The 24,549-nt window shown below is 36.3% G+C and overlaps 1 protein-coding gene across 11 annotated transcripts in view; it reads left to right on the forward strand.

The window, feature by feature from the left end:
• LOC116230059 (uncharacterized) overlaps positions 1-24,549 on the forward strand; it is a 317,299-nt gene that overhangs the window by 71,579 nt on the left and 221,171 nt on the right. For 6 of the 11 annotated variants that reach the window (XR_016464044.1, XR_016464045.1, XR_016464046.1 and 3 more), the window contains exon 2: positions 117-281. The exons of the other annotated variants lie outside the window; for them this stretch is intronic. The gene's annotated coding sequence lies outside the window, so the exon portion shown is untranslated. The remainder of the gene's footprint in view (positions 1-116; positions 282-24,549) is intronic. 11 annotated transcript variants of the gene reach the window in all.

Below are 24,549 nucleotides of genomic sequence, written 5' to 3' on the forward strand. Positions count from 1 at the left end.
TGAAAAATAGGTAAACATTTTGGATTATGTCCACTGTGAAATGACACATGTACTGCAAGCTCACAGTAACATGCTGGTGTTTTTTTTTTGTTGTTTTTTTTGTTTTTAATTTGCAGATATCCTGTTTTCCTCTTGGTTTACAAAGAAAACTCAGTGTCAGGGGAAGACTGGGATGTGCTGGACTAATAAATTTGTCTGAAGCCAAGAATGACCCTGGTTTGGCTCTGGAAAGAGTACTGAGCAGCCAAGGACATTTGGATGGTCAAATCCAACTCAGTATGGTGAGCTTCCTGTAATGTGCTGCATACAGCAATAACTATATATGTAAATTTTATTCTGTCTATCCTGTCCTTATATCTTGATTTAACAGATAATAGTCTGCTTTCTGCTAAGTGTCAGGGCAGAGGGGAAGTAACTCCATGTATAACACAAACTGTATATTCTGCTTTTCTAGAAACGGGTTTCATTTGTTGTCATTGGTCCCCTGCTTTTTAGCCAGAACTGACAGTTTGGCTTCAGTTTGCCCTGGTCAGGATGTGGGAAGAGCTAAATCCAACACTCGGACTGTCCTAAAAAGTTACACTGGCACTAACAGTCAATAGGTTACTTATTTTGCAGCCGAAGTAAACTGGGATGGTCAATAAAATGAAATAGTTTATGTGCTTTTGTAATAGATCAGCAGACCTGAATTTCTTTACTCCTCTTTACTCTTTATTTTTGATCATGTTTTCCAGTAACAGTCTTCCTCTAAAACAGTTTTCACTGAAAACATCTAGCTAAAAAACTCGTATTAAAGTAGCTTCTGACTTCCAAAATTTCATCTGACTATTTAAGGTTACATTCTGCAAGATACTACATTTGCAGTCTCTATCACTGCATTTGGGAATTCATTAAATATTTACAGTGGAATAAAATGCTTTAGTCTGAATGTAAATAAGGGTCCTTATATAGTAACGTTCTTTAATTTAGTTCATGTTTCCTATTTTCATGAAAGGAAAAACATTCATGTGCAGACAAGTACTTAGCTTACTACTTATCCCATCTAATTTAGTTTAAACTGTTTTTGTCCTGGTTGTTAGCTGATCCGTATGCCATTAGTAATCAATTTTTCTCTTCCATGTTCTTCTCTCTCCTTACTTGATGTTATGCCTGAATTAAAAACATATGAATTGAAAATGTTGAGGTTTTCATAACAAGTCTGTCTCTCATTTATTTTTCTTGTAAATGCCACAGCATTCTATTTATATTCAGCGTCCAAGAAAGGTTCAGATATGTTGAAAGCTTTCACTACTAACTTATTTTTTTATAGAAGATCAGTTTTGATCAGTTTTTTTTTTTTTAATTTGAAGCTTTTACTTCCTTTGGAAAGTTGTCTTTTTCATTATACCTCTGAAAGGGAAAGCAAACTGCATCTTGTGAAATTTCAGTCTCTGAGTCTAGGAAATGAACATTTCAATCTATTCTCAGTGATTACATGTAATCACCATACTGCTTTCTTGCATGTGTTTTGGTATGAAATCCCGAAGGAATAATTGTCCACAAAAAAGAGTGTTTATAGAAGATGGAAAAACTACATTTTACATATCATTATGTGCAGGGAAGACATTTCCTTGTAACCAAAAGAAGGTATGACTGAAGGAAAATTAATGCTCATACTGCCGTCTAGCCAAGGATTCCCCCTTCAATTTTCACTTTGTGCCAATCTAACTATGTTGTGACCTGCCTAGGAATAAGGACACAGTGATTAGGGAAATGGTTCACTGTAGGTCCAGTGTTAGCACTTGAAAATGGGTTGTGCAGGTGAGTAACCTCCAGCTCTTGTTACAATTTCCAACAGTAAGGTTGGAAATTTCAAGTTACCGCAAATGCTCTTTAAGCTAGAGCAATTGCTACTGCAAAACAGAGATGGGTAAAAACAGGTGTGAATGGCAGATTTTCAGGAGAGTTTGCAGTTTGTTTACTGAATACCACAGACTTGAAATGGAAAGGAAATTGTTTTTCAGAAGTTTCCTAATTACTAATTCATTTGGAGCAACTTAATGCTTAGAGATTCTGAAAATTCTATTATCAGCATATGCTTCTGAATCTTCACAAGTTTCTGCAAATTCTGCTATTGCAATGGAACACTAGTGCAGAACTGCAACTGGAACTCTAGGATGTGGTGCATAATTAGAATCTTTATTATAGAACGAAGGAATTCTGAGCATGGATACTGGCTCATGAACATCATCAAAAACATGCTGCAGTCAGGAGGATTCTGTTCATGTCACATCCATTCCTTGGAATTCATACTGAACTTCTCTGAAAATGTGGAGCCAGAAACATCTGTGGGTTTGCCAGGGAGTAACTGCATGAATTTCCACTGGAAATTCCAGCAAGCGTCAGCACTTAATTACCATACCCTACCTTAAAGGCAAGAATTAGGTGATGTGCAACATAGCTGCCGCTTTCTACATGTCTTAATGAATCATGCTATAACTGAAATCAGAAGTTGAACTCCTTTACTGATAAGCTTTGCTTGGCAGCAGCTGCAAGTATATATAATTAATAACTGATTTCCAATAATAAAGCATAAATATCTGTGCTTTCTCAAGAGAATAATTGCCTATTAATGTAAATGTATTAATAAACATTAATGGTAGTGGAAAAACAATCTAATTTCCTTTTCTTGTTTATAAGGCTATACTTATCTGAAGGTATATTCTACATAGAAACTTAATTTGCCTTTGGATTTCATAAATGACATTAGTTTTTGTAAACAAAGAATGTTATTGTCTATCTTGTTTAAAACTGCAGTCTAGATATTGAGGTGTGACCTCATAGGAATACAAGGTCACCTTTCAGGATTTTGGCACTCTGCATGGTGCTGTGTAGTAAGGCCTTGAGTCCTCAGTAAGATCGTCCGTGGATTAGGTTTTGCTCACATTCAAGTGAGCCAGGCAAATAGTTTCTGCCATTTGACTTCTCACAGGCAGAGTTGACCTGCTTTCAATTAGCTCCCTCCCCATGTTGTCTGCCCACCCCAAGCCTTCTGGAGACAAGGAGTGGGGGAGGGAGTAGCTTTCAAATAGCGCAGTGACAAATTGATTCCAGGTCCTCTAGCCATGTTGCAAGCTACCTTTTCCATGAAGTTACTGTAAAATAATCTGTATATTTATTTTTTTCTAGCTTTGCTGTTACTAACTTTCAAAATAAAAGCTTGTTGACAAGTTACTGTTTATGTAGAAGAAGGGAAGGAGAGAGGATTTTAACACTGGAAAATTGCTTACTTTTCTAACAGCTAGTATCCTGAGTTCTGGAAACAGGCATCACACTGTTTGTCTTCTCAGGCCTGTATTTTGAACTGTTTGCAGAGGTGTCTGTGTAGGCAGCTCCTGGAACTGCTTTGACCAGAAACTGTACAGATTATCATCCTCTAATATTCAGGGATGGGAAGCGCGTGTGTGTGTGTGTGTGTGTTGTATATGCATGTGAAGTAAGTGCTAGAGAACTATAGTAGTAAAGACAACGTGAGATTTTGTGAAAGGCAGTTGATATGTGTAAATTCTTTGTATAATTATCATAGTAATTACCATGAAGTAACATACAATGAGTAGAAAACAATTTTGTCGTAACTGCAGCCCACAGCGGTTGAATGAAAAGTCATAGTAAGAAATTGCTTTGTCAGTAAATTTCTGTATTGTCAGAAACTCCTGAAGCTTCAGCAAGGGTGTTGCCTTTATTTAAATAAATAAATAAATATCTTTGAGTGTTCCAGGGTTGTTTTATCATGTTTTCCATTTTATATTCTTTTATCTCCTTTAATTATGTTTATGAGGTGCCAAGTGATAAATATAGTGTGGAACTGTGTTTTCCTAGAGAATGAATCTTTCTTGGTATATTTAAAATTTCTGTTTTGAAAGTAGGTTTTGAAAAGGAAAGTTTTCAGTGCAGAACTGGTATTGTGAGAATCCTGTCACCAACCTAAACAAGACGTATACCAGTCCTTTGTACAGAAGTCAAACGTATCAGTGTGTCCAGTTTTCTGTATTTGGGATATTCTGACTTCATAGAATAGCTCCAGAGAAGCTGCTTCCTTAGGCCTCTGTGAAAATTCCTATTGTAAATTTAAAACAAGCAACAACAAACAACAACAGCAACAAAAATTGCAGGAAAGTCATAAGCATAAAATAGATGTGATACTTGAATTTTTTCTTCCAAAACTGTGGCTAGGTAAAGTAAGAAGTCTACCTTGTTTTATTTTCAGACAGAAAGCACAGAAGAACTTACAAAAATGTCTATTAGTAACTTCAAAAGATTTAGAAAGAGCTTTTTCATTCAAGTGACCTCTGTGCATGGCAGGTTAACAGTAGGCTTTGAAACCGATGCTTGGAGTTGGCCAAATCACCCTGCAGAGACTGCAGGACATGGAAGGGCTGGGGGACAGTATGATGTGAAACAGCTGATGTCTATTCTGTGGGGAGTTTTTTGCTAAATACTTCTGATGCATGTTTTCAGTGGTGTATAGTCAACTACATAATATTTTAAAATCTAGAACCACAAAGCATATAAATTATCTTACATAAAGGATAGGGTACTATTTATATAACTGAGTATAATTCAGTGCTGACTAACCATTTCAATTAGTGTTTGTCAAACTAATGAATTTCTCATATTATTTCTTGTAATGGGTCCAAGCAAATGTAGGTTTATGAATAGAGGGTGAGGTGATTTTTGTGCTTCGTAGCTCAACTTGAACTTCATCCTGTGAACAGCAAAGACAGAATAATTAGGTTTCAATGGCAAAACTCAAAATCTGTTAATGTAGAAACAGACATTTTTGTGATTTTGTATTTGTTTTAAGACCTAAGAAAAACCCTCATCCTTAGAGACGTTAAGTGAGGCAGTATAGCCTTTTTTTTTCTTTTCTTGCAGTGCTGTGTTTAAGAATGAATATGTTCTGCTTTTTTTGTGCCAAGGGGAAATTAAGAAGTGGCACACCTTTATTCTGACTGTGCTTTTACTGTGAGTTGTAGCTTCTCAACGAAACAGTTTAGTATATAATGTTGTCTGCCAAGGATGGCTTAAATGGTGTTTTCTGAACTACTCCCCTGCACTCTGAACAACTCCTTAGACTTCAGTTATCTGTTTGCTGATGCTTGTAAAAGAACTTCTGCACTTGCTTTATCACTATATTGCTCTTCTGGTTGTTGTAATACTAAATTTTTCACAGGCTTAATGTAGCAAATCTGAAATCAGAAGCATCGTTTTTTATCTTGATCTTCTTGATGTGGTGTGAATGAAGAAAACTAGTATTATTCTCAAATCTGTTAGATTTATATACACACAAGTATGAATTTTGGTGTGTGTATCTACAAGTATATACAAGTATCAAGTATAAATCTCTTGTTATGAAAGCATGCAGAGCTGTGTCTTCCTCTCACCTGTGCCAGGATTTAGAATCTGTATGACCTTTGTTTCCATCTCTATTAATGATGCCTCGAAGATGCTATTCCACATATGGAACAAATAATAATTTTGAAGTGGCTGTTCACTGCAAATTCCTGGGCCACATTGGATTTCATGCTGGTGGAGAGAAAGAGTGAAGTGACACATTGAAAAATGTTTCATTTGTGAAATTTATCGTAGCTCTTAAAGAATCAAATAGTTTTCACAATGGTGTGTTTACTGTGATTCAAGGCTTGTAACGTTCTCCCTATGAGGACAGTCTGAGAGAGATGGGGCTGTTCAGTCTGGAGAAGAGAAGGCTTCAGGAAGACCTGACAGTGGTATTTTAATATCTAAAGGAGAACTACAAGAAAGGTTAGCAGAGTCTGTGGTGAATAGGACAGGGGAAAATGGTTTCAAATAAAAGAGGGGGATTTAGATTGGATGTAAGGAAGAAGGGTGTTTTTTTTTTATTTTTACAGTGAGGGTGTGGTAAGACACTGGAATGATTGGAATGTGTTCCCTGGAGAGGTGGTGGATGCCCTGTCCCTGGACACACTCAAGTCCAGGCAGAGGGAACTCTGAGCAACCTAATTGAATGGTAGGTGTCCCTGTTCATTGCAGGGGAGTTGGACTAAATGACTTTTAAAGATCCTTTCCAACTCAAATGATTATATGATTATACATATAATCTACATATACATATAATCTAATCTTTCTACATATGCATATGTAGAAAGAGAAAAAACTTCAAGTAGAGGATGTCTGTAACTGCAACCAAGTACAGAAAATGTTTGTCTATACAAACCTCAAGCTGAAATAGACCATTGAAAGTACAGATGAGTGTTATTCACCTCTGCCAATTCTGACTAGACTTTCTGAAAAAAAACAAGCATCTTCATCTAAATTCCATACCCTATTCACAGAATGTTACTATTATAGGCAAATATAAAAGCTTTCTCCCCACAAATTTCCTAGACAATAAGGTGGCTTCCAAAGTACTCTGCAGATTTGTACTAATTGCCGCAAGATTATGAAAGCTGTAACACAGAGACCAAGTTTAAAGTAAGCACTTTATTACTCATGTATGAATCCAGCTCTATTCAATCAAACTCTATATAGACTTGCCACCTCCTTGTCTAGAAAAGGATATAAAGTTCCATGTGTCCCATGGTAGCTCATCCATCATCAGCAGAAAGGGATTTAGCAAGACCAGAAATAGCTCATCATGTCTGACTAGTATGTACATATTAAAAGAAAGGGAGGAAAGAGTTTTGAAAAAGGCTGTTTTTCCTCTAGCTGTGTGAATACACTGCTGCCTCCTGTCAAAATTGGTGCTGTTCTTGCTGTTTTGGAAATTTCTGCATTGCAAATAAAGCACAGTGAACAGCAGAGCCTACCATTTCCCATGGTGTCTAGTCTGTTTAAAACATTATTTTTCCTCCTTGGGCACAGCACAGCTGTATGAATTGCCCTGGAGCATGTAAATAACTTAAGATGCCAGTTTAGGGCCTTTACTCAGTAAGTGCTTAGTCTGAAAGACAGGTGATGGTGCTTAGGTCCACCTAATTATTCTTTATTTTGTAATGTTTTGATGACCTACTATTAATCCTAATCTATGAAAGACAAAGATTGTAACAGCTGATATCCAGAAAATACAAATTAATGCAAATATGACCTGGATTGCAAAGAGAAGACAAAGCATAGCTCCATCAGCTGTGGAGAATCTTATAGGGAGAGAGGACATGTTTGTCTAGCTGAGACTATTCCATTTCAGCCTGTAGGGTTACATCAGCTAAACGTCCATTCCAAAGTTAGCAAGGTCAAACGTCTTCCTTCTGCCTTTCCCCAAATTGCTGTGACTAATGTATGTTATTGCTTTAAAGACTTAACTCATGTCTCATGATAGTATCACATGACAAGGGGTACTCCTGTTGATTAATAGCAAGTGCGATTCTTTAACCTGTACTCACCTTGATAGTCCCTCAGAGGAAATGATTTCAGGAGAATGACTCAAATGTGAGTTGAACATTCCAAGGTAAAACCTTGTTTTACCAAATGTAATCTGTTACAGCCTATGTGAATTTTAAATATTGCGTAAGACTGAATTTCCTAAGGGTTTTGTAGTGATACTGAATCCGGGAAGGCAAGGGAAGGAAAGGTTCTTTGGGTTTCACTAAACAAGCTAGTTTTACACGCTGGCTGCAAATTAGGATACAGTATGAAGGCTATTGAATTCTCCAAGTTGAACTAATCCTGTGCTGAGTTAACTTCCTCAACTAATTTGAAATTGTCATAGAAATTTAAAAATAATTATGATGTGGTCCAGCTCAAACATCTGGGAGAGAGATGGCAAGTTTTGTAAGACATCTGCTTTGTTTAAGCTCCTTAAGCTGTTTATGCATGTTGATGTTTGATTTGCAAAGATTTTTGTTTGTCTTTTTATGGTCTTTCAGTTGGTTGCATTGCAGAACTGACTTGCTGCTTACGTGTCTGAAGAATGATATGCTGTTTGGGGTCTGCCCCTCAAAGTAAATGTATGATCATTTAGGGTGAGGGTAAATAAGGCAGAGATACATCAACACAGTGGTAAGGAAAAGCAGATGTAGGGCAGAGTAGCACTCAAGGCTGAATTTACAAGCTGTTCATTACTGATGTGCAGACGACTGTCATTACTGTGAAAGTATCCTAGTGGGTTGAGCAGCACGGGCAGAGTGCTTTGAGTTGATCTGGGAGCATGTAGAATAAATCATGCTATTTCCTGGTCTCTTTGGCACTCATAACTGTGGGCCCTCTTGCTTAGTGAACTTAAAAGTTCACTAGCATTGTAGGCATCTTCACAAATGGAGCATGTTTACTAATTACTGAGAAGGAGCATGCACTGATGAAGAATACCTGCCTACTGCTGATAAGGAATACCTGCACTATGCACTCAGAACTGTTTCATTTGAATACAGGAGGATAAACACTTGCATTGTCTCCTCTGGCTACATACTTGTATTATTTTTGAATTGTTATTCTGTCCTGTGCAGTCACCAGAATAATGAAACCTGACCTAAGTAGAAGATCCACAAAGATACCATCAGATCTTTCTTTAAAGTAATCCTATTCAGAAGCAATCTCTTAATTGTGACTGATCCCAAGGTATATGTTTGGCTATCTACCTGAGCATCATGCATGTATTTGTAAGGTGATGTTTTTTGTCTCTATTCTGAAACTTTAGGATCCTTGCTTTTCCTGTGACTGTCATATTGCTGCTCAAAGATTCAGTTATGAATACTTTCTAATACTGAAAATTAAAGAGGTAGCAATAGATGCTTTTGTCTGCAACTCTATTACTCTACGTATAGCTAAAAACTAGAGCTGACCTATCAACATCCTAGGTATTTTTATCTTGACTGCCTTATTGGCCATAGCTGTCTTCAGCATTCACAAAATAACAGAGATGGGCACAATAGAAAGAGAGATGATGTAGACCTTTTCTTCACTTACCTTAAATATGAAATTTCAGCTGGATGAAGGACATCTCTGAGAGGGCTTTAGGGGCAATATATCTGTGAACAGAAGAGTAATGTGAAGAAGCAATTACAACCACATTTAAACCTTTTTTCACCTATTCTGTTTCTGCTCCATATATATGCACATTTAAATTACTTTATGAAGGGAGTTTTTTCTTCTCTCTTACACAAAATTTATATTTTTGAATCTAAATTTGTATTTTGGACCCTTTTTGTATTATTTGCTCTTGAAATGAGATTTGGGATGAGATGTGTATCTCATCTCAAGTTCCTGTTTTGTGACTCTAGCTGCATCCTGTTCATAGATCATAGATTTTATGTGGCTGCTCATAGTGCCATTCTTCTATAATTGTATCACTGAATTTAATTGTGATAAGTCTTTCTTACTTGTGTCCAACTTTTTTTTTAATTTCCTCTTTTACAAAGATTCACAGCTTTTCCTTTTGACCATTTGGTGCATTTAAGATGACAACTGAGCTAAGAAATACTGCTATACCATATGCAGTATCTTATCATAGTCACAGTCTTCAACTTTTGGTTTTGTTTTCCTATGGAGATGCAAACCTTTCCCTTGGTGAAGGGAGATTTCTACTCTAGTCTGTTTCTCTGCTTCTACAAGTGATACAGAATACTTTATTTTTTTTTGCCTTGAGAAGGATGTAGGCTGAATGATAAGAAAGCTGTGTTGTACCATACTGGTTCCAAAAATGATAAAATGTGAAATATAACAGGCTTACTCCAGGACCATGCAATCAAAGTAGATTTTGCATTGGAGATATAAAAAGGGACTTTGCAAAGCATTCCTGAAATAATTTATGCTGAGTTCAAGTTTAAAGCCAGAGATGTAATACTGTATTATGTGTACTTTTGTTGTTCTGTTTTTAAATCAACAAAATGATCTCAGCTTTTGTGCTTTACTCAGTGTGGTTATACTTTCAGTATTGTAGAGTCACAGTTATGGCCTACCAATCTCAGAAATAGCTCATGTTCGAAATTAAAAGGCTTTGTTATTTTTTTTAGTGCCATCTACCCAGTTTCTAGGGCAGTGATATACTATGACTGATTCAGTATCTGCTTCTATAATTGTTTTCCACTGTGTTCTTGACGTCACACAAAGTGAAGCCTTCCTATGCCTCTGCTTACCAGTTGATATTTTTCTGATTATATTTATGCCAGGGACTTGTGCAATATTACAGTTGGTATCCTAGTGGAGATACCTTGGACTAAAAAACTCACTGTTATGTTTGGTACCTGCACTGTTACTTTCGGCATTGGATCCAGAAATATTTTATGTTGTAAAGCTGTTCTGTCATACTCTAGTCATTAAAATAATATAAATCCTTAATTCTCTCAAATTATTAAAAAGAAAAAAAAAAGTGAGGAAATAATTCTCTTCATTCTCTTATTTCCCCTTTCAAAGTACTACCCATAATCCATTTTCTAAATGAGTTCTCTGTTATCAGTTTCTTTTTTCTATTTTTTTTTTTTGGAGTTTGCATTATATTTTGCACTGTTGATTCTGAATAAGAAGCAGATCATAACTTACTAAATATACTAAATTTCTAATCTCTAATCTACTGTCTAAAATAAGTTAATTTTGGCTGGTGGATTAGCAGTGAAAAGCACATTGGCGTTGTTATTATTGATAAAGTCCTTCCTTACCAGTCATCACTGCAAACAGTCTGCCTGGGAATCAGATGTTGAGGTACAGCATGCACAAGGTTACTGCTTAGTTACTGAAAGTGTCCAAACAAGGATTCCAAACAAGCAGCTCTAAAGATGGGACTTAAGAACAGCATAGATCCACAGAAGGCGAAGGTTGATTTTCTCACTCTGAACTCTACAGATAAAGGGACTACAGTAAGGGGGGCAATATATTGAGGCAGATTATGGATTTTGTTCATATGCTACCTTGAATTCTTCTGCTGTCCTTCTGGAGAGCGATTCTATATATTCATTTGCTTAAATAGACAGAAATGAAGTAGAGTAATAAGTTTAAGGCATTCTTTTCAAAACATTTTAAAATGTTTTTGGGAGTGCAGACACCAGTAAAAATCTACAGAATCAGGCATTCTTGCTTTGTAACCCATGATGAACTGATAAAACCAGAAGAATTTACAGTGCCTAGGTTCTGAATGTAGCCTTTCATAAACTCATAGGGCTTGAGAAAGTGAGGCACTACTGTTATCCTTTATTCTATAGATGAAAACGTAGATGCAAAAAATGTGTGAACTTACGCTATCACTAAGGAGGTAAAAATGTATATATGCATCAATCCATAAAGTAGAACCAAGGTAATGTACAAGCAAAATGGAAAATGTGTATCAAGAAAATGCCACTAGAAAATTATGACTAGTCATTAGGTAATTACTTTATTTATAAACTACAATCTGTCTAAAGCTGTAGCAATCCAAAAAGCACAATTAAGATCTGTATCTTTATATTTGCAAAGACTACTTGTGTGTCTATCCTTACGTTATATATGAAGTGTGTAGTAAGTTTGTACACAAAGAAATTTGTCTTCTTTCCACCCTCTTGACTAATCAGAAGACTTGCAGTTCCTGTTCTGTCTTGTCTTTCACGTCAGGATGAGTCAATATTTCTTGATATGATGTGCTAACATGAAGTACAGTGGTATAAAGTTGAGCTTAAAATGGATTACTGTCCTGAGACTGAAGTTTAAAAGACTTCTTGACTCTGGTAATAGATATAAAAGCATTTTGTGTTTAGACGTGGCTCATAAGCTTGCATGACATGCAAAACTTCTTAAAAATTATATCTGTTTTCCATTTTTTGAATGGATACTATTTCTGGATGTTATTCCTAATGTGTCAATCATTGACTGAAGAATGTGTTTTCCTGCCTACCATAGTGGGCATTCCAGAATTATTTTAAGTTTCAACTCCCATTTCATGCAAGAAAATATGAAAACTAGAAATCTTTTATGAAGTTTTCATTTGATTGTGTGAGGACAGTCTAATATGTATTTTGCATTAAGTTACAGAGCCAAATAAATAATTTAGCTTAGGAGTGCACAGATGTGAGAATAGTGATGTATCGCTTCACCCTTGTGTCTCTTTTCCTGCTTTTGAAATACGCAGCTCCTGTTGCTAGTAGGAGGGATGTGCGGGAGCTGCTGAGGAATAGTGGGAGGAAGGGGGAAACTTCTCTTTTGCTTTCCTGAGGCTCCATTCTTTCAGGACAGTGGATGCAGTAAGCTGCTGTTAAGAAGACGTCTCAATTATTAGGAGCTGAGAAAATAAGAATTGAAAACTAGTAGCTAGAGTGTAGAGTGTTCTCCGAATTTCTGCAGGCTCACTTAGAATCACAGGATCACGCCATTGTTAATGATTATTTGCTGTGGGATACAAATAATTTTTTCAGTATATTTAAACACTTCTTGCATCTTCTGATGTCTGCTAACTCTGATAACAAAGTAAATTCATTAGTAAGTTACATTAGTTTCAGAGATCTAAATTACTATTTAACCTTTGATCAGCAATTCATTAGCATGTTTCATTTTCATAGTGTATTTCATGTGTTGCTCAGTAGTTCGAATAATACATTGCTGTTCTCTATACTGGTATGAATAGCTTCTTAAGTACATCTGTGCAAATCATCATTGCCATATCAGTGGTGCTGGAATAGATTGTGTCCTGTTACTGGTGCGTGGTAGATGGAGGGCTGCTTTTGGTCTGAGTAGCTATTGATTCAAAACAGTCCTGCTAAAAGGCTGGATATTGTAATGGGAGAGGATGGGTGTTGGAGTCTAAAAGATTTTATTGTATGTGTGTGGTCTGACAAAGCCAGGTAGCTTGAGGGCAAGAAAGTGGTTTCTGGCACTGCTTAAATTAGTAATATAGGTATAGGGTCTGTGCTATTGCAGATATAGCACAGGGCAAAGGTCTGTCAGACCATCTCATAGGGCTGAATATTTTCATATTGTGAAGATATTTGTTTTTTTCCTTGCTCTACACTATCATTTTCCTTATCATTTGCAGTTATTTCAAGGAGGTATTTTTTTCCTTTTCAGCTAATTATTTTTAACTCTGCTTTGTCAGCAAAATACACAGGAGAGTGCTGTAGCTAGATGTGTTCAGTTAGTTCCTGTTTAAGGCCCATACAAAACCAGCGGCCAAAGGCAGGAAGCTAAATTCCCATACTAATAAAAATTATTAATCTGCAAAGTTGTTAAAATCACAGAAAAGCATGCAGAGCAATTATTTTAGAGTAGAGTTTTTCAGTTAGACTTTCTGTTCTGTCACTTGAATTTAGAGCCCGGTGCTAAGCCCGCTGACACATTTGGGAGTTTTGCTAGTGCTCTTAAATGGGGTTCAACTTGGCATCCAGATGCACATGTGCCTACAGCAAAAACATTACAGTCAAGTGGAAGTTACATTTTCTACTCAAAGAAGTTTCTCTTTCCTGAGAGAGTTCAGCCTCTAACAGTGTCCCAGAATGGAAACTTCACCAAAGAGTTACAGAAGTTCGGTGTGAAATTATGTATGTGTTGTGTTAACAAAGAAAATAAAAGCTGTGGGGGAAGTGTACAAAGCCAATGGCAGGTTGTTGCATAAATACTGGAGATCAAACTTAGAGTAATTGGTCTCAATTTATGTTCACTGCCTGGTACTCAGACTGGGATTCCTTCAAGATACATACATCCTGAAGATGCAACTATTATTACTTTTAATTATAAGAGTCTACATGACAGAATGTTTAGTCTCTTAAGAAAAAAGTGTTTTTATAGCATTTCAGTGAGATGTTGTGTTGTGTGCCATAAGTTACTCATGAGGTATTTGAAGGGACGTGACTATTGGGAACTTCTGGAAGACTGGTTCAGGCATGGGGCTCTAAGGTGAGCTGAGCTCCAAATCCTGATCCAACTGTCAGGAGTCTGGACTGAGCCATGCTTTCAGATTTTCTTCTTTATATTTGTCCTAGAAGGGAGGCTTAGAGACAGCTAGCATTGTACTTAGTGTGAGCAAACAGGGGCTCAGGAATGAGCGGAGGGTTAAATTACTTCATAGTGTAGATGTGTAGTCTGAGGTCAAAAAGATCCTGAATCAACCCTCAAATATTAGCCTAATGTAGGGCTGTGTTCTTTGTGTTTTTTAAATGTAAAACTGCAGCATAATGCTGCTCTATATTTTTTGGAATATAGTTGATCTTCAAAGAAGGCATAATCAAAAGTATGCATGTGTTCTGTCATGTTTATGTATGGAATAGAGGGGGCAGAGATTGAAATCTGATCTTGAAAAAACTTTTGTGCCACAACCCAAGTGGGCTGGTTGAACTCTAAATAGTGAGTTCAAATAAGTGATTATTAGGGTGTTAATATTGAGTTGGGGCTGTCAGTGCTTATTTAAGATTGAGAGGTGTTAGTGACTTGAGAATGTGCAAGTTAAAATTACTGGGCTGAGTTCATTCTACGTGTATTTTTGAGTTATAGAGTTTAATTATGCTACAGTAGGGGATAATTTAACTTGTCTAAAAAAGAAAAAAGTCAACTTTCTACCAAAGTCATATATCTGTGATGCTTTGGGTTAGACTGAGTTAGAGCCATACTTTCGAAGGGAAAAAATAAGTTGATATTTTTGCACTGCAAGCATATGATTTTGGGGACATGTGGGTAGGTAGAAAGTTAGTCAGATAGCTTACAATCAATTAAGGAGTTCAATTTTTAACAATATATAGGCTATTTATGGATACGTAGCCAGTATGCTGAATTTGTTGTGTAGCATCTCCTTGGAAGAATAACTTAAATATTCTGTATTACATTATTACAGCAGTTTAAGTATATATAGGCTGCTTGCTTTTTGACTGTCCTGTGACACCTTACCTTTAAATTTATGAAATCATCCTACTCATTGCAGCGGGAGGTTGCTTCATGCAAACAGTGAAGAAACAAGATATAATGAAATGCAGGAAAGTGTTCTGTGTGTGTGTGTGTGTGTGTGTTCTGTTATTTTTTACAAAAGCACGTTCCATATTTTCATGTTAAGACCTAACATTTGTAAGGAAATGAGTGAATGATTTTTTTTAAAGGATTTATTTTTTATCAAACTCTGGAAAATATACAACGTCCTGTCTATATAATATATTTCTTACATGTTCCATATGAGAAGAATCATTCTTCACATCCAAGCATTCCTCTATCCAGTGTTAATTCTGTTGTTTTACTACTCTGACTATTCACAGTATGCTGGTAAAGAATATAGTTTAATGAAAGCATTGCATAATGCTGTTAATTCTCTCTTCACCATGCAGCCTTTTTTGGTAGTCTTGAATGGTGAGGACAGAATAAAATCCAAGGTACATAACACAACAGCAACTTTCTATCATATGTTACTGGTCTCAGGCTTGTGTATCAACTCAGTCAGTAATTGAAGTGATGAGACTGGAAGAATTTGGCCCTGTCTCTTCTCTGTAAGAAACACTGGCAGTGGAGGTTAGTGATGAATTGCAATTTGTTTTATGATATGATAGGGATAGAAGAGAAGGGGGCCCTGCCTATCATGTTGTCTTGAAAGTCTCCCCAAGGTAAGCAGGAGGAGAATGGCATGTGTGAGGGAGGACAACCCCAGCCCTGATAAGTTACACAAACAGCCAATAAATTCACATCAAGGATGCCGCCCATGACATGAATTTAGACCTAAATCTGCGATCTGAAATACTGTGGTACATTTGGGAAAAAAAAAATCACCTTTGAATAAGCGAGAATGTCTAATTGAGATGCCAAGCATAGGGTCAAATAGTTACAGAGAGTTAAAGGGAGGGAGGAATTAATAATAAATAACAAACTTCTTGTACAAGATTGTCAGAAGACATTGCTCAGCATACATTGTGAAACATCCATTAGAATTGTTTGCTTCCTTTAGATATCTTTTAACAGCTGTCTCTTGTTAGCTATAATTTGTGACAAATGCTACAAGAAAAACACTAGTTTAATTAAAGTTCATCATAGATATCTGAATGGACTTCAGTTGGCCTTCAAGAGGCCAGTTAAGAAGGAAGAAGTATTGATACTATTTTTTTTACTAATGCAAATTTTGGCTGAAAAAGTGACCATAGAATTCATGAGAAGTACATCTTCCCGTACTTTCTAGTACACTTTATGTAAAAGCTCCCTGAGTTATTGCATGGTTCTTTTTCTCAGTTTATAAGCTGGAGTATTTTCTTTACCTGTGTCCAGGAACAACAGAAACAAAAGGTTGTTGCTAAGTTAGAGTAGAAATCGCAGCATGTAATTTGCCTTTTCACATGCTGAATGTGAGTGAAAGAAAGGAAATACCAACCAAAGAATCACAGATCAGTTTGAGTCGGAAAGGACCTTTAAAAACCATCTATTCCAACTCCCCTACACTGAAAAGGGATGCGTAAAGCTATATCAGATGCCCAGAATGCTGTCCAGCATGACCTTGGATGTCACCAAGGATGGGACATCCACCTCCTCACTGGGCAACCTCTTCTGGTGTTGCACCATGCTTATTGTGTAAAACAACAACAACAAACAAAAACAAAACAAAACAAAAAAGCTTTCTTCCTTATACCCAATCTAAATCCCCACTCTTTCAGTTTAAAACCATTTCCCCTTGTCCTGTCACCACAGGCTCTGCTGAAGAGTCTATCCCCTTCTTACTTACAGTCCCCCTTTAGATACTGAAAGGCTACTATCAGGTCTTGCTGGAGCCTTCTCTTTTCTGAGCTGAACAGCCCCAGCACTCTTAGCCTGTCCTTGTAGCAGAGGTGTTCCATATCTTGGAGCATTTTTGATGCGCTCCAACAGCTCTGTGTTTCTTCTGTACTGAGGACTTCATATCTGGACGCAGTACTCCGGGTGAGGTCTCACTAGCACAGAGTAGGGGATCATCTCCCTCACCCTGCTGGCCCCACTTCTTTGGGTACAGCCTGGTTGTATGGTTGGCTTTCTAGGTTGCAAGGACGTGTTGCTGGCTCATGTCCAACTTGCCATCCACATAATATAACAGCTCATAAACATCTTATTAGATGTAAATTCATTAATTTGTTAGTGATTCATTGATTTGTTAGCTACCAAAAGACAAATTGTTCTCTAGAGGTAGCCTAATTTTATGTTCAGCTTTAGGTCAGTATTTGCAAATGCAAATACATTTATTTTCTGAATGTTTTGAGGCTTCTTACTTATGAAAAGCTTTTTAAAAATGCTGATAGTTTGAATCCTGTTGCTAATTGACAACTGTATTAGGTTTGATCAGGCATTTCATGGCTAACCACTGAAACATCTGATAGGCCTGAAACATTCTTGAGAATTTGAATTACGTCAGAGACTTGCTACTTTATGAATCAGATATAGATAGATAAGCATTTGGCTGCTACATGGACTTGTATGACCTATGTTAGTTGGGATAAGTAAAGCTTTTTCAAATATAACTGGGTAGTGTTAACTGCCTGCATATAAGCGGTGGACATGACATGATATTCTGTTCCAAAATATTAGAACTGTTGATATAGTCATATAATGGGGGTAAATGAAAATAATGAAAATACTAAATATTTAAAATATTTACTTAAAATATATTTAGAAGATGAGTAATTAGATGTAGTCAAGTATCTTGTGGGATTTTATGAGGATGAGCAAACGTGTTTCACCTTCAGCTTGTGTTAACATTAAAGACACAAGTCTTAGCACTGCAAAAGTATCTTTTGTAAGAGGCCTCTGATAAAATGGTGAGTTAGTAGATCTAGCACTGTGTTGGCAGGAAGAGTTTTAATGAAGCACCATATTGTTTTGATTGTCAAAATATAATTATCCATTATTAAAAATCCAAAACAACTGCTTATGGACTTTTACACTAAACCAGAAAAAAAGGAAAAGGTCACAGTTTAAAAAAATTTAAAAAATTATAGAAAAAATGTGTAAAAAATACTTCTTGTGGAACTACAGCCAAACATGAAGTAAGAACTGATACCTAATTCAAAGACTGTTTGTTTTATCCTTACTTTTTTTTTCTTCCATCAGAGACTTTCCTTTACTCCTAAATGTTTGTCTATTTGTTTGCAGGAATTTACAGTTTAAAAGTGATTTAACTTACAAGTGTCTACAGTTTGGAATCCCCTTGGGTGGAGATTCAGGTGTTTTTTTTTTTTAGATGCTCAGCATCTTGTAAAAATTGAATTTCTTTTCTGAGGTATCTTGGGACATAAAAGCTGATGCGCTTGGAATTACTGATACACTTCTGAAAATTTCAACCTAGAAACTTACAGAGAAAGTATTTATGGGAATGAGTGGAGAAGTGATGTGTGTGTACAGCACTGAATCTGGTTGGCAGTCCAAGGGGAATGAGTAGGTAAGAAGTTGAATGAAGTTTCTTTACTTTTACAGGCTGAATAAAAATATTAGTACTGTGTTTTATCTATCGTCAATAACAGTAACAAGAAATTAAAGTGGATTGGGTACTGAATTGCATTGAATGCATTTAGAAATATGTTACATTAATCACATGATTGGATCAGACAAATGGCTCTTTAAGTTATTAAGAAAATTACAGACCTTTTACATGTATACTGAGAAATACAGAAATAAAAAGACAAAACAAAAAACAACAACAACAAAAAAACCAGAAGATAAATCCTTTGTCCATTGTATGTGGCTAAACAAAGAACAGATAGGTACAAATAGTCCTAATATAGAAATTCAAATAAATTATACTGTGATTTGCCAAGAATAAGCTGAAAAAAATATGGACTAATGAAAAGAAAACAAATTGGTCTTCTGATCTTCAATGCTTTCTCTTTGCTGTTTTACTTTGTTTTGGCTAAAACATTCCTGAAGATTGTATTATTCCAGAATACTTTAATTCTATGTTACTTCAACTGTACTCTGCAACTCATTTAATTAAAATAGACATTCAGAGTATGCAGATGATTTGCAGATTGTGTGATCATGTTTTTGGGAGATAATGCTTAAAATGGGTTACCAGCTGCCTTTGAAGCATTTCAAATTGGTTTAATTCAGGGTAGGCACAGCCACAAGCTTTTGATATAATTCCATCTCATTTCTATTCCTGATTGCCCTCAGAACAATCTGTAGTGCTCTCTCTGTCCTGACCACTATCTAATCATAAGGCTTATTTTGTGATTTCACAACTGTATACTATGTTTGTTCTCTTATCAGAAATGTGCATAACACTCAGAGAAGATAAGGAACAAAGCCAACAATAAATTGTGATGCACATATATCCTTAAGACCTACTAAATAGTGGTATGTGTTGATGCTGGGAAATTCAGATTTGGAATTTGGAATGTGTTTGTATAGATTTGAATTGCAGTCAGGCTTTATAAATGATAAATGTATATTGCAACATAGAATCATCAGTTGCACCCTGAATTACACATCTTTTATGATATGTTATCCCATATGCAGCTTTAAAGATTTTTGGTTGCTTTTTTGAGTTGTTGTTGCATTTAGACATTCCTACTATAAATACTAAAAGCTGTTTCTGATTTTTTAAGATTCATAGCTTAGCAATGTAGAAATAAACACACTTGGAGCATGCAAACTAAATAAGCAACTGAAACATTTCAGATGGCTGTAATACTGTCCTTTGAGATAAGAGACCACTGCAGATGTCCAACTTGAAGTCTTTGTTTTTGTTTTTTTTCCTAAGTGAGTGTGCTTTTCACACCATAATTTTTAATCTGGATTTTTAAACCATAATGAACTTTTATTTTAAAAACGAAATCTTTAAAAAAAAGAAAAATAATAAATGTGGAGGTTTTTTGTTCCTTAAGCATTCTAAACACAAAAGTTAAAGTTATTTTTTATTTTCACTAATTTCAGTGATATCAATTTGCTACTAATGAAAAAAAGTTCTAGAACTTAATATATACAGCTGATGGTTTCAACCTGAAGTAGAGGAATGTTGTAAGTCGTTCTCCTTGACTTTTTGAGGATGATGTTAAGATGGAAGACTAAGTCAAAACACTGGGAATTGTGATCCAATCTCCGGTGCTGTTCTTACTCCTTACTTAAATATTTTTTGAAATTTCACGTAATTTTTATAACCAAGTGAATATTCTTTGCTTTTGAATCTATCATTTGACTTTGAACCTGTCTGCGTTTCTTTGTATCTTTTGTTTTGTTTTGGTTGTTTTTTGTTGTGCCCAGAAACCGTCTGTTAGCCCTTAAATATGGTATATATGAGTCGGGGTATCGCTTCTGCAGTACAGAGTACATTATCATTCAAACTAACATTCACCTCTGGAGCTGATGTTGTTTCTGATAAACAAAGTTAAAGCTCAGGGTGGTGAGCATCACCTCAGTTATCTTTGAAAAGGTCAATCTGTCCCAGTCTCCTGCTGAGAGAACAATTCTGCCTGGCTGTGTAGGACTCTTCATCAACTCCAGAGTGTCCATATGGCAAGATTCTTACCCAATGCACTCTGTACGAACATGTAGTGATGTTAGCCTTGGATCTTTTACTTCTGCCATAGTTGCACTCAGTCTATGTGGTCTTGTTGCCTGCTTGCCTTTGGTTAACTATGATTTTCCCTCACAGAAATAGCTTTCTGATCCCTGTTGTGCAACAATGCATGAAACTGCAAACACCTGGAAAGATTTTCCATGGTGCAAGCATTAGTGTATCAGTGGCCAAACATCTGGAACTCATCAGGAGATTCCCATTGGGTCCTTCAAGTGCTGATTGAGATTTTTCTTTTATAAGATGCACGTCTCTTGAACGTTGATTCTGAAAACTCAGAGGAAGTAGGGGGGGAATTGATTGATAAATTGAATTATTTATCACTACATACTTTGCTAAAGATGTGAAATACCACAGTGCTTGCACATGATTTTTTCTAAATACAGTGTTCAGTTGTATTTGTAACAAATGACAGGATTTTGGATATCAGGTTGTGAGTAAACAGCTTGCATTTGAAATACAGTTTTTCATTTAAAATGAAGTACTTTTCTAAGAAGTGGTAAAGCTGAGGCAGGTCTTTTTATTAAGAAGGGAATTTCCTTGGCATGCTGGTTCTCATAATGTATGTTCTTGGTTTAAGTTCTATACCATTTTTTTTTTTTTCTTCCCCTGTGTAATGCTATGGATAAACAAGAGGTGAAAAGTGAAGAGAGCCGAGGCAGCCCCAGTGACATCTGGTATTTCCAGTTTTCAGATTACCCCCTTCCTGGTCTTTCACATGTGAGTCCTTATGCTAATAGCTGATGATATCACTACATGGTACTGTGCTGTTCTATACTATCTGATACAGCATTGCTTTGGTACACCTGGAAGATGATAAAAATTAATCTTTCCTCAAAACCAAGTCATTTTTGAATGGCTACAATGATATAACTTTCAAGATGATGTATGTGGGAAGTGCCTGCCCACACACCTAATTTTTTAATATATAATGGTTTTTTTCTTTTTCATACTATTACAGAGTAGGAATGCATCCTGAGATATTTTGATGTTGCTCAGCATAGAACATTTATTGACTTCTTCCTTGCCACACTGGATACTCTGGTAGTCAGGTTTGGGGAAAAAAAAAGCGTCTGTATCCTACACCTTTTCTCCTTAACAGCACACTCTGTGTAGATAAATTAGAGATTAAATACTTTGTCTGTATATTGCTCAAAAATGTCTTGCAGGGGGAGGTAATCTCCTAAGTCCAGAAACTGTTTCTATGGTCTCTCTGAAGTGTGAGAAACCAACTGGAGCTGTCAAAAGATTTATCTTCTGCTGTAATGTTTATGTTTAAAGATTTCCATCTGCATATTGCGGTCACTTCTTGTATTACTTTTTATGCTGGAGGAGTATACTGATTTTTTTTTTTTATTGTTGCAGACACAACTTTTTGAACAGATGTGGTTGAGTATGTACAGTTTCTCTTAAGCCCTCTAATCTAAAGCGCATACATGGAGTTCTCAAAGTCAATTCAAACACTGAAAGCTGAATAGTAATTTGTGTAATTCATTTATCTGTTACGTGGTTTTCTGAAGATGATCAACATTTTCAGGCTTTAGGTGAGAGCAAAAAGGAAGTATAGTTATTTAAACAGAAACTTCTATGAAACAAATGCACATCCTTCTCCTTTTACTTTTTATTTATTTATTATCCCAAATGTGTTTTCAGCAGTGATGCTTTCAGAGAGTGAAAGTTAAGTGCTTGAAGATTTATGAGTTGAAGACTGAGTTCATTGGAAAGGTAAAGGAAGACCTGGAAAATGCCTTCCTTCTGGAAACTGTCTCCCATTTCTATTGGAGGTCAGTAGAAGTGGGCTTGCAGGAGAAAACCATAGAATTGTGTGTGCATTTTAAGATGGTTTACTTCAGGCTAGCTTTCATGAGGTCCCAAGGACTGGAGTGCATGTTTGCTTTAGCTTCAGCTAAGGTGGATTCAGTTCACGTGTTCCAGTGCAACACTCGCTGTACAGGGACAGCTGGGACTTGCTTCACATGCATGCTCGTGATTCAAACTAAACAAGGAGACTCAGGCATTGCTGACTTCAGTGAGAACTGGTATAAAGCAGTGATAACTGATCTTGAAAATTTTATTGGTAATAAACAAGTTGGACTAGATGAGATTTTTTTTGAAAAAATTGAGCACCAGTTGATGGTTTTCTCTCTCCATCTTTTTTTCCCCCTCTGTGGAATTTATTATTTAATTTTCTGAAGCATGAAAGATGTTTGTAGCCTATCTTCATCTTAAAGTGTGCTTTTTTAATGCAGAAGTTTAATTCGTCTTAAACTTGAAAAGATAAAAGCTAGAGTACTAGAAGCATTTCCCAGATTCTTATGATTTATAATCAACTTACTGTACTGCACAGTGTTCCAAGCCTGCTCACCTCCAAAAGACACTACAGGGAAAGTGTCCAGCGTAATTTTGTGTACATAACAAAGATTGACCCTTTGTAGTATATATAGACTTAAAAGAATGCCTCCATTATCTTTTCTGAGGTAAAAGAAAGGTTTATTCTGAGTAAAGTGGCTAGAGTAACAGGAAAAATTTTGGTAGTTTAGGATGTCATGTGTGATTCAAGTCTTGCCAGAAACTGAAGTCACTGGGATATGTTGAGTTAATATTATTGGCCCAGCATCTAAGAGACCTTTTCAAAGTTACACAAGATCTTTGTGGCATATATGAAAGCTTGGTCTAGGTCTGCTGCCTTTTGGTCCAGTCTAGAGATTGCAGGAACATCATCCCTTCCCTGTCTTTATCTTTCTGTGCTGTTTTCTTGTATGTGAAGCAAGAATCACAACAGATCTATAAGTCAGAGATGATTCACTGGTATTATGTTCTGTATCCCATGAGTTCTGAATCTAAAATCAGTGGAAGTAGTTTGTAGAGATAATATTCACACATAGAAGTGATAATACTGGAGTTATCGTCTCTGATATGCTCTCAGATTTGCTAATCCAGTCTATATGTGCGGTTGGCTAGACCTTGCAGACAGATGTAAACTTCTAGTGCGCTGAGCCACACGAAATGCAGCGCAATTGAATTATAAAAGAGCCGTTGAAGTATTTTGCTGGAAAGCCAGACTACGTTTTTGAAGCATGTGTTTATAAACTCCTGGTTCTCTAAGTACAATGGCTGCATTATAAACGAGCGCTAGGGAATAGGCAGTGCTCCAAGCAGAGTCAGGAGTGGAAAAGGAGTAACAGCTGACTTCTGTTTATCAGAGCAGCTTGAGCAGGATGTGCTTTCACATATCTAAATATTTATGTAAACAGATGCACATTAAACCACTTAGAAATAAATAAAGCTTTCTGAAAATAGAACTCCACGATGACATCAGGAGCTGTTTATCTTCAAGAACTGTGGGAATGAGCTTGAATAACCAAATATTTTTTTGAAAAAATGCAATAAAACTAGCTTCAGATGTAATTTCTTAAGTTTATATGGCACAGGCCATCAGACTATGCTGATTGTACAGATTTACTATTAGTGTTTTTCTAAAACGAACCAACTTTACCTTTTTTCCCACTCTCACACAATGATTGATAGTTTACACTTGTTAATATAGATTTTAAGTGAGTTAGTTTGTCTGCTCTTCTGTGTACTAAGTCAGAGAAAGCCTTGTTGGACACAGTGTCTTCTACAGATGGTTTTTCTACAGTTCACTACTTTCTCTGGAATCTGAAAGAAAGTACACTGCAGCCACAGCTCGTAGCTGTTTTCTCTCTGTTTCTGTACTTACATTTTTTTGCTAGGATCAACTTGTGTGGTGTTTTTTGGTTTGTATATTTGACTCCCCCCCGCACTTTTTTTTGGTTTGTTTTCTTTAATCCTATTTTGGCAGCTGTGTGAAACATTTTATTGTAACTTGTTGCATGCATGCCCTATGTATCCCTCTGTTTTACTTCTTTGCACAAACTTGGGTAAACAAAGTTGACCAAATTCATAGGTTTCAAACTTCCCTCTGACTTTGTTTCCATATGTGCTCCAGAATTGCAACACAACTTTTATTATATATTGCAATATATCCAATTTTCAAATAGGTTGTAAGGCTGCATTTCAAGGGTTGTTCCAAAAGTAATGCCTCGTATTGTAATGTGTTGGCCCACGATGTCATAGGTGGATGTTGGTGTTATGGCAGCAGAGGTTGAACCTTCCCACCA

Source organism: Phasianus colchicus, chromosome 2, assembly GCF_987193195.1.
Source record: "Phasianus colchicus chromosome 2, bPhaCol1.hap1.1, whole genome shotgun sequence".
In the NCBI taxonomy this organism is placed as follows: Eukaryota; Metazoa; Chordata; class Aves; order Galliformes; family Phasianidae; genus Phasianus; species Phasianus colchicus.